This window comes from Symsagittifera roscoffensis, chromosome 9, assembly GCF_963678635.1.
Source record: "Symsagittifera roscoffensis chromosome 9, txSymRosc1.1, whole genome shotgun sequence".
In the NCBI taxonomy this organism is placed as follows: domain Eukaryota; kingdom Metazoa; phylum Xenacoelomorpha; order Acoela; family Convolutidae; genus Symsagittifera; species Symsagittifera roscoffensis.
Window position 1 is genome coordinate 31,010,378 of NC_087070.1, and position 11,978 is coordinate 31,022,355.

Sequence of the window (11,978 nt, forward strand, 5' to 3'; positions counted from 1 at the left end):
CTGGAATGCACCAATCCTCGGACGAGGCGTTGTGTGGTTTGATATTCTCGTAATGAGCCGCTCTTCCTGTGCTCAGCCGATAAAAACGACCTCCTTGATGCATCTCTGTTATCTGAAATGGACCACGCCATTTCTTTAATAGTTTCTTGGTTCCTTTTGGTGGAACCACTTCCTGGAACACCCAGACGTAATCGCCAACTGATTAGGCTTTTGCATCGGCTGTCCTTTTATCAAACCTCCTTTTTTGTCTAATCTGCGCCTGTTGCGTATTCCTCCTGCATAAGTCATTGAGGTCCTGTTGTCTTCTAATAACGTCCCGCACGTACGTTTGCGGTGCTGTCCTCTTTCCTTCATATTCAGGGTAGAAGAACGTTAACGGGAGTGCCTTTTCGTGACCCGTCAGCATCATATGCGGACTTATTCCTGTGGTTGAATGCTCCGTGCTGTTGTAAGCACCCATCACTTGCGGCAAGTGCTTGTCCCAGTCATCCATATAGCGTGAGCAGTAGACTCTCAACATGGATACCAGTGTGCGATTCTGCCTCTCGACTAGGCCATTCGTTTGCGGGTGATAAGTGGTCGAGTGGGCCTGAGCTACCTGCGACCTTTTCATTAACTCTTTTGTGAGATCACCTACGAATGCTTTGCCATTGTCTGATTGGAACGTGATGGGGCAGCCATGCCTTGCTATCCACACGTTTATCGAATGATCGCATGTTTCTTCTGCCGATGCTGTCATGCAGGGTGCTGCCTCCGCATACTTCGTAAAATGGTCGATCATTACCAGCACCTGATTATAGCCCGTTGCTGTCATGCAGATTTTCTGATGATCAATTTGCACCACTTCGTTGAAACCTGACGATTCTATTGACTGTAGGGGGAACCTTAGTTTCCTGGGATCCTTTGCCTGTTGACAAGACAGGCATGCGGCTATCCATTTCTCACAAGCCTTCTTCAATCCCGGCCATTCGAATCGTTTTTGTATCCTGTTATACACTTTGTCCACGCCTTGATGTCCCATCTGATCATGTGAGCGAAAGAGCAATTCGGTCTGGTACAACTGTGGTAACACTATTGAATTGTATTTATAAAGGACCTTGTCCTCCTCCTTGCGCTTACAGGATACGATTCCTTATTCAGGTACAACAAGTCTTTCCTCTTCAGGTAAAATTGCTTCAGGATTTTGTAGCTGTCTTCTTCCAAGTCTCCCTTGTCAGGTGCTCCATTCTCGATCCATCTTTTCAGACTGCTCGTCATTCTATCATTTCGTTGAGCCCTCAGGAGATCCGACAGCCTGTACCTGGCTTTCAAATACGTCTTCACCACGTTCATTTGCCCACTCATTATCTCCGGAGCAAGAGCATCGTCCATCAACTTGACACACCATATCTTTTTCAAAGGCGTCGCTTCTTGCACAGATGGTTCCAGATTGGCACGGACGACCGTACCATGTGGCAGCAATCTGGTTGGGCGTTTTGAAACTGCTATCAGCTCGAGCTCGTCTGCGGCATTATCTACCACAGTGCCCTCTTCATCTGAGGTGTATCTGTCCCTGTCTGGATCCTGATGTGTTTCTCGGTCCAGCCCACGCTGCTTCCAGTCTACCAATAAGGAGTGGATTGCGATCTCTGACACATCGGAATTGGAAGTTGTTTCAGACGTGTTGTCCCAGGACTGGGGTCTCGAGTCACCACTTGAGTCGACTGATTCCTCAACATCATATTCCAAGTTGTCTGAGATGTTTCTTGACTCCCCGGACAAAACTCTGTCCATCGGTCGCTTTGAACCCGACTCCCCGGACAAAATTCTGCCCCTAGGTGGTCTAGTCAACCTCTCCCCGGACAAGTCGTCCTGCACGGGCTCAAAGGTGTCTGACTCATCAGAGGAGACGTCCTTGACTGGCTCGAAGGTGTCAGACTCCCCGGACATTGTCTCGTCCATGGACGAACAATCTGGGCTTGGCTCGTATTCCTCTTTTGCATCCGTGAAGTGCACTCTCCTCGTGAAGCTAGATTTCGACCTGATCCTGACTTCCTCAGTAGCTTGGTTTTGATTCGATGTTCCATATTCAGTGAACGAAGTTCTCAACAATACTTCTTTCGGCATCGAGGTCACCAGCTGGTTGACGATCGACCTGCAATCCCGTTCAACGCCTCGGCTGCGAATGGACACTGGCCTCTTCTCTGTTCTCTCGGTGACAGTCAACCTCTGCATGGTCTCCATCCATTCACGATCATGCCTATTCACTTCCCTATCCAACAAGTCACGGAGTTTTCCCATGACGTCCGGCGCCACGTTCACCGTCTTATTCAATAAAGCGATGCTGTTTATACCCAGCCTGGTCAGTTCTTGCTGTACCAAGTTGGATCGGACTAGCAGGTCCAACGGAACGGGTTCGCCTCTGGCTAAAAGCTTTATCTCCGCGGCCGTCTCCACTGGAAGGTCAGGGTGTCCAGGTATAGGATGTCCTGATTTGTCTAACCACCTAGTAAGTGGCAGCTTATCGTAGGTTTCTTTGTCCAGAAAGGAAAACCCGCCTTTGATCTCTGATTGGTTAGCCTGCTTCTCCTCGAGGCGCTCATAAAATTCTGTCTTTTTACTGAGGCTATCTGCGTTCTGGTGCTTGTCACGGGTACGGTGCTCTATGATCATGGGGTATCCATCCAGGCGCACAATCCAACGACCAATATAGCTTTGGTCCATCGAATAGGTTTTCAGCCAGGCAAGGGCACGATTATCCACACGTAACTTGAAGGGAGCACTCCTCAAGTAGGCCCTGTATTTTTCCACGAAAGTGATCACCGCAAACATCTCCGCTTTTGGTGCGCCGTACTTCACTTCAGTATCACTCAGGACTTTACTCCCGTAGGCTATCGGACGAAGAACCGTTCTCCCGTTCCACTCCTGCTCTTGGTGAAGTATGCCCGATATCGCAACCACTGATGCATCCGTGTCCAGCACGAACATTCCCTTCTCTGTTGGCATGCCGAGGACCGGTGCCTCGCAAAGTTCACGCTTGATGTTTTCAAATGAAACTTGTGCCTCATCAGTCCAGGTGAACTTTTTGCCCTTGTTTTGTCATCAGCCTCTGCATGGGGTATATCTTGTCAGCATACCCCTTGATGAACTCTCGATAATAATTTGCGAATCCCAGAAAACTCATCAGCTGTGTATCTGTTTTAGGTGCCTTCCAGGTCAGCACCGCTTCAACCGCTTCGGGATCTGGTCTCACTCCATGTTTGTCAACCAGGCGGCCCAGATACTTTATGGAATCCCTGAGGATTTCACACTTAGAGGGTTTGCATTTCAGACCCGCCTGCTTCATGCAAGAAAACACCTCCTCCAACCTCTCTATGTGGTCTTCTAAGGTTGGTGTTGCAATCACGACATCATCGACATAACACATAATGAGATTCCCGTATTTCTTAGTGACGCTCGTGAGTGCCTGGGCCATCAGTCGCTGGAATGTGGCCGTCGCGTTGCACAATCCGAATGGCATCCTCTTCCACTGGAACAGTCCCAGCTCACACGCGAAACCTGTTTTCTCTCGATCTTGCTTTCTGAGTGGCACTTGCCAGAATGCGGAGCCCAAATCCAACGTCGTGAAGAACTTAGCGTCTCCCAGCTTGGATAGGCTCTCATCGATGCGGGGAATCGGGTATGCGTCCTTTATAGTAACTGCGTTCAGATGACGGAAATCACAACAAAATCTGAGTTGTCCCCCTTTCTTCTTCGCCATGACCACGCCACAAGCCCATGGGGACTTCGACGGCTCAATCATGTCGTACTCCATTAACATTTCAATTTCCTTCCTACACGCTTCTGACTTGTTTGGGGTCATTCTTCTCGCCCCTTCCCTATGAGGTACCGAGCCCTCTTCTATCTCAATCTCGTGCTCTACAAAATTGCAACAACCTATATCGGCCTTATGCTTTGAAAAAACGTCTGCGTTCCGATCTAGCACCGCCCTGAGCGAATCTAGTTCCTTGTCAGATATTTTACCCTTCAGATGTTCTATCTCAGGTAGGACAGGCCTATTCGCTGCTAACTCTGCTTCCGTCGGCCTCTCAGGAAAGTTGGAACAACTAGACAGCCCATCATCTGTTTCCGACTTCATTGAAAACAATTTCCTAGAAGATTTCAATTCAATTACTCTTTTCATTATACATTCTTGGTTCGCATGTAATGGACATTTAGTTACATCAAACTTCTTCAAGTTCTCCACACTCAGAAAGTCTGTGTTCAGAGGCAAAGCGTAACCAAGTTTCTTTCCCCTCTGTATTGTCACTGTTGTTGCTTCTGTGTTCAATAACACACTCACACACAGTCCGCTCTGAGTGAGTGAGAAGCTTCTTCCTAAAATAGCCGAGCTTTTACTGTTTGGATTTGGTACCAGACACACCTGTCTGTCATTGCTGAGTTCATTCAAGTTCCTCATCCTAAACGTCGCTACTACGGCTTGGTTCGGTTTTAATCTAACTTTTCGATCCAGAAAAATCGGCACCTTGGCCTGATTAATTAAGATCTTATTAAGGGGTCTTTTTTCATACTTTCTCTCAGGATCCTTGATCCTAATCAATCCGTCATTGAGATCGATCGTGACGTCAAAGTTGCGAACGAAATCCCTTCCTAGGATGAACTGGTCGGATTCATCCAAATTCTCTACTACTAGGAAGCTCATCCAAAGATGTCTTCCTCCGAGCTGCAGTGAGATGATCGGGGTTCGTCCGGCGACATAGATCGCTCCCTGATTGGCAGCTGCCAACCTGATGTTTGTCGGTATGAGATCCGATCTTTCGAAACCCATGTCGGTCCAAGTTTTGACTGGCATGACACTAACCACTGCTCCCGTGTCTAGCAGTCCCTTTACTGAAAGTTGTCTGCCTTGCACGTCCAGAACGTGTGCGGCCAGATCGGCCTCGCAACCAATATGCACCGCATCTTGTTCGAGCATCGCGTTGTGTCCGATTCGTCTGACCTTCAGCTCCTCTTGACCAATGTATATCCGGCCAACCTGATCGTTCGCATCAGTTATGTGAGCTTTCGTGTAGATATTGATGCCATCCACATTCATCAGAATCGGGTAAGGGCCATGGACATCGATATAATGTCCGTCCACTTTCATCAGCCTCGGACCTCCCGTTGTGAGCAGCGCTCGCACTGCCCTGGAGTCCAGTTTGGGATCCTTCTCCTTCAGGTAGTCGGCATAGATGTCCAGGTGGATTAGTGTAATCTCGGATGGTTCACTCAAGTTCTTGACCACCTGGTGCCCTGCGACTGAGATGATGGACATTATTTTGGTCCCCGCCTTCGTCATGCCGATAGTCTTGCCAGATATAACGTTCAGTTTTAGTCCTTGTTTCTTGGGCTCCTCTTTGTCTTCTGCTTTTGTCGCTTTACCGAGGACATTAAGACTCTCCCGAAGATCTGTGCTTTCCAGCTCCGACCTTACCCATTGCTCCACTTCTTTCGTGGCAAGGTCCTGTTTGACATTCTGCAGCGCTGTCCTTGCCGCCAGGCCGTAATCCACCTTGAGTGGACTAGACGACTCTGCTTCAAGGTTCGAGGCTACCACCTCGTCAGGCCATGTCTTAACCTTTTTGGTCGCAAAGGTGCTCGGTGTCATTTCCTTTCTCCGAGATTCAGCCTCGTTCATCAGACGTGCTCGACTGGCCTTGACACCCGAAAGCGCCTCTTCGTGGCGAGGATGTTTCGCGTCCGCTACTGCGTCCCAAAATTGAGTACAATCCGACTTGAAGTGTCCCTCCAAATTACAGAAGAAACACCTCGGACCATATTTCATGATGAGCCCCCTGACGTACTCCTCATGATCCTCGTCGGTCGCGTCGGCGTCCTCGAGAAAGTGGCCTATGGCCTTCATGTTCTGTTTGTATGCAGAACACGCAGAAACGTGATGGTCCATCGAACCACAATTCGCGCACGACCTCCTCTTGTCCATGTCATCGCGAGGTTTGTACCAACTGGAATTCGCACCAGTGTTTGTCCCGCTATAGTTGCCATAATTGCTGTAACGGTTTTGCGCCCTCGGTTTTATGAGTAAATACTCGCGTGACTTCATACGCAAGTCGTCGGGCGTGGGTACCTGGTCAAGCGACAGGGTGAAGTGAGTGGCCAACATCGCCTTCAGCTCCTCACTCCTTACTCCATCCATAAACTTCGAAGCAATCGCCAAGTTTCGCTCGGATATTCTCTCATCCGGATTGCTTCTCCTCCTGAGCAATTCAAGGTCGTCCAAGAATTTATCTATTGATTCTTCATCTCTCTGACGCCTCTTCTCGAACTTCACCATGGCCTGGTGCCCTTGTACTCCAGAGCCGAAACGATTCAGCAGGATGTCGAATATCTTGCGAGCGCTGTCTCTCTCATTGGCTCTTTTCGCCATTACACAATTTAATGCAGTACCCTCCAGGTTGCTTGTCAGCGCGCTGCACTCTTGTTTCTTGGAGAGATTCTCTTCCTCAAAGTGTAACTTCATCACTTCTATCAAAGTATCAATGCAGCCGTCTGACTCGTCTTTATATGACTTCGGCTTTTTCAGTGTTCTTCTTGACCTCTCTCCTCTCTCGGTTGACTTCGAGAGCTTGGTGATGAATGTTTCAAGAGATCTGTTCAGAGGCTCAAACATCGAGGCATACATCGTTGTGTCTTGCGAGACTGTAGTCAGATCTGGTACTGAACTGACTTGTGGCACGGTTGGCAATCTTGTCTCCGGGGTGGCATCTGCCTCCGGCGGGACTGGATTCGTCCAGCCAGGCCTCTGCGGGGCTGCCCTTGGCCGCTCCTTGTTTCTATGTTCGTAGTTCGTTCTCGAGCCTTGCTGGGTTCTGGCACTGTTGCCCGTACCATCTCCAACATTCGCATTGCGTGAGCGTTCCCTTGAGTTGGAACGCTCCTGCCAACTACTCCCATTCAGGATCGCGTCAAGCTTCCGCATCATCAAGTCAGATTTGGCGTCCAACCTCCTTTCCAGGCCAGTCATCGTTTGGGCATAGGTATTATCATGATCATTCAACAATCGCTCGATCTCTCTTGTCATCCTAGCCTCTCTTTCCTCTGACTCTTTGTTTGCCTGTTCCAGGCTCTCCGCCAGGCATTGATCGGTGTTGCGAATCAACTGAGCTTGATCAACCCTCGCCTGCGATTTCACGTGCGTTAGTTCATCTCTCAGATTCTCTTGACCCTTGTGAGCTCTCTCATCCACCTGATCTATTCTTTTAGTCATGTCCCGTCTCAGTTCATCCAGACCATTCATTACGCCAGCGAACATGTCACTTATGTCGCCAGTGGCTCCAAATGACGGGGTTAGTCGCATAGAAGATGAGGTCAACGGCGGCTGCAGCCTGGTGCTTGATGACGCACCGCCTCTTTGCTTGCTCATCGACGTCATTAATCTGTCGAAGGTTGACGACGCTCCCATCATTATCCCATCTGACATGGGCCTGGTCGGCGAGGTTGATGACGCCTTCCTGCTCATATCATTCCTTGGGCACGGTGTGAAGTTCACATCCGGATGGGTTATCTCCGGGTAGTCATCACTGGAAGTCAAACCTACAGTTGGTAGTGACGCCATGCGTTCGTCGTACAAGGACTTCCAACTCTTCTTGGCCTTCGAACCCGTTTGTTCTCCACTCGGGCTTATACTCGACATCATCGCGTTGTTGCTCTGCTTGGCCAGAGATGAGTGGGTACTAGCCGAATGTGAGTATTCTCCCCTCCACCTGTGACTCTTGGTCTCCGATTTGGACATTCCCCTGTACAACACTTCCTCCCGAGGTTCGACCTCGGGACGCTCCGAGGTCTCCTCTGTCCTCTCGGCTTCCTACCGTTCGAGGACCTCGTCTGGCTCAAAGTCGGGTCGAATGAGCGTTCGCTCCCCTTCGTCAAAGGGATCCACCAGCGTTTCGCTCGCAGGCTCGGCCTCGGCGCTCCGCCTTTGATTGCCATCGAGGTTTTTCTCGCTCCTTAGTTTCATTTCGCTCACTGAAAGATCAGGTTGACCTTTAGTCGATTCGTCTTCAGCAAACGCGTCGGAAGCGCTGCTAAACGAGGTTTGGCTACGCCTAGTTCTAAACTTCCGCGTGCTTCCCTTGCTTAACTTGGGAATTTTAGTAGTCGATCCTAGCGAGTCCCTGCGCTGCATAGTTTTTAACAAAATGAAAGTATTCGTAATTTGATGGCAATGCAAACGTACCACAAACAAGATTTAGTTAAATCACTTAACGCTGCCTACTCGATTCCGTCAGTATCAAAATGTCTCTTAGATCTCTCACGACCAAACTAGTGACTCAGCTAAAGTTACACACAGGGTCTACCCAGTATTGATATAATGCTAACTCAACCCGGTTGTATAGTATAACAGTATCACTAAGTTTCCACAAGATATAATCGACACACAAAACACAATCGATAATCAGATAAGAATATCCTACAGGTGACAGCGACCTTTTGTCAGTATCAATTTATCGCCACACAATTTATTAAGTCACTGCTTTGTTAAAATTAAACAATCTTTGATAAAAAGCAGTGATGATTCAGAAATAGATAAATAAAACTTAGTCTTAAAGAAAAAGACTTCCCCCAATCGGAACGATCCGAAAGAACGAAGCCCAGGACACAGTCTTCTCAAGTGGGTGTGTGTCTGCCTATTACACCCACCGAGGTCTTCTTTTAGGTGTCCTGCGATTGCCCGAGCTGTCCTACCAAGTAGCTCAAGGCAACCTCTGATCGAAAATTTCTAAAGTCTATGAAAAAGCTCCCCCACACCCGGAACGCTCCAAGTGCACGAGAGCAGGGAACAACTTTTCTTCTCAAGTGAGTGTGTATTTGCCTAATACACTCACCGAGGTCTTCCTTTATTTGTTCCCGGATTGCCCGATTTTTCCTATTAAGTAGCTCAAGGCAACCACACAACCAAAATCACAATCAAAAAAAATTTCTTGTTCGGGCACTTCTGATACACCCAATGTAGAATCCAAAGTTGATCACGAATTTCCGGGTCAAAATGGGTTCATATGATCCTGATAAGCACGCCTAATATCCTAATATGATCTTAATTAAATGGATTTTTTCCGTTTCCCAAATTGCCACAGAAATTTTACTCAAGTCTCTAACAAGGAAGATCGTTAGAAGGTTTAAGACACTCCGGAGGGTTACCTCGGAGGGTACCTTGATCACCCAAGTTACTTCGGAGGGTACCTTAATCACCCAAGTTACTTCGGAGGGTCCCCCTAAATTTACTAAGGAGGGTCAATAAGATGCTTAATATGCTCCGGAGGGTTACTTCGGAGGGTACCTCCAAAATTTTCAAATTTTTTGATCTCGCTTAGAAGGTTCTCCTACTAGCTTCAAAAAGCGTCAAAACAAGGTAAGAGCTCTAAGGGGAGCTGTTATAACTTCTTAGGGTGATCTCGTGGAAATTTTCCACTAAGGAGGGTTGCTAAAGGGTTTAGCTGACTCCGGAGGGTCACTTCGGAGGGTTCCCCCAAAATCAAGAAAAAGGGTTATATCACCGCAGTAAAGCCTCTGAAAGCGGTCTACCTGACTTAAAACTAGGTTGGCTGACACGGTCAACCTTCCCAGTTGAATAAAAAGATGTTTTGATAAAATTTTCTGCCGCTCGGAGGGTTGCCCGTGATTTGGACCCTCCGAACCAACAAATTCTTAAAAAATTTCTTCTTTTCCGAAATAATCAACCCAAAAACGGTTGCGATTCGGAAAAGTGGTCAAAAACGTCGACTTATGGTACCAAAATTATCCCGATCGGATCACTAGTCTTTGAGAAATCGCCAAAAACGCGTTCGTCAAAATGGCCTTTTTTCACCACCTATATAGGTTCTGAAAGACTTTTTCCGCAATTCCGGTCGAAAGTGCCTAAAAATACTTGAAATGAGCGTAACAGCCCTGTACGGCACTGGAATAATACAAAAAACCGGACCAAAATTGGTTTGGAAACAAAAATTTGGCCAAAAACTATCAAATTTGGACCCTCCGATTCCTCCCTTTTCCAAACCTTAAGTCGTTAGCTCTATCCACGGAGCTACTCGGAGGGTTGCCCAAAAATTTCTCTAGTAACCGAGCACGTTATGCTAGCACGCTCCTAACGCAAAAAATTTTATTGCTCTAACTCTAAAAACTCAAAAACTCGATCCCCAAAACAGATTGACAAAATACAGAAAATTATCAAAATTTTGATCGAAAAATTTTCGTTTTTCTAACTTCTACTGAGTCTTTGCTCACGCGGTTTCTTTAGTGAAGGGGATCAAACTACGTAGCTACTCTCTATATAAAAGCTTTTTGCCTATCGGAAAAGCTCGGATATCCGAAAATTTGGGGTTCTACAGTTTGGTCGAAAATTGGTAATTTTCGACAAAAAATGGGTGTTTCTTGGGTCTAAATAGGAGATAAGTAATATATAATAAGGATAATAATCTATTAATAGTCGTTAATGAATAGTACTATACCCTCCTTTGCACCAAAATATCCGAATTAAGACCCTTAACTCGGAAATTTGTAATCGATGGAGGGTACAATCGGACCGCGCCAATCGTGCCCCCCACCACTTAAGTTTTAATGAAATAGTACCCGAACGATACTAAAATTGCTTCAACGATACCCAACAGTCGTTGCGGATGTTGTCCTTGATGTCCCTGTTGAGTGTGGAACACGTTGATCAGCTTGCCACTCTACCCTCCGGCCACCGGCAAAATTACCATTAACGTGCTTAAACACTCAAATTACACTCGAGGGAGGGTATCCAACCCTTCACCAAAACACACAATCTTTCTATCAGAAACGATATAAATCAATCTGAAACAACAACAAATAGGAAGGTCAGATCACATCTCGTCCGGAAATAACATATAAACTGTCACTTTATGTTTTTTACTGTTTTTGGTCTTTTTTGGATTTTTTTTACTGTTTTTTGTACTTTTTTGTTTTTAAATAAATTTGTTTTTGGCTTTTTCTTGGTTATACACTATTTTTGTTTGGTTTTACGCTTTCTCTTTAGTTGTTTTTGGTCCGGGGACCTCGGGACAAGCGGGTTCATGACTTCCCACCTAACCCTCCGGCCCCCGGAATTTTCGGTGTTAACTAAGTTAAAAAGCTAAATTGCACTAGACGGAGGGTACGCACCTTCCCCCTAGTACAACAACGGTCATTAAGACCTCTAACTCGGGCATACGCCCGGAGCGGAGGGTTCGTCACTGAAACGCTTGCTGATCATGATGGTTTCATGCCTTTAACAGGCCCACCCAGGAGCGCCATAAAAACGTCTATGTAACATTCGCCCAAATATCACACAGCGACGGAGCGTAGAAAAAGTACCTATTAACGACTGGCAGGCGTCAGTTACCTTAATTCTACTCGTTTTTCACCGTCTCGACCTTGCCAGTTGATTTTCTGGTCTGTCTAGGGCAAAGTAAAAAGTTACCATTTTTAGGCCATCAGTCAAACGACTTTTGATCAGCTTTCGTTTACATGCGAACACAACCACATAGCTGAGTCTCGGATCCTCAGACTACGTGATTGTCATTAAAAACACGGCTCGAACAACCTATTTTTATATGTTTTTGTGTGACAGTTTTATATTAAATCCATTGGAGATGGATTGACCCTTTCCTTTTTTCTATCTACTCATGCTCTGAAATATTAAATAATAACGGTGTTAATTAAGATCTAGGACATTACAGCAGCTGTTGAAGTTAGTTTACCCAGTCCCTTCACATATAACAGTCTCTGGGGGACCAAGCCTCCGCTCCCGTGATTTTCTTGAGATAACACTCTTATCTCCTATATTTCGTGTCCCGGGAGGGTTCCGTGGTATTTCTCTTCCCCCCACTGAAGCCTCCGTCTCCACAAATATCTGTCACTAAGGTCCTTATCGTGTGTTATTGCCACGATAAGAGGCTTCGTAATTTTCTTGCACGACTGTTCTTTACAATCTCTATCGTGGTTCT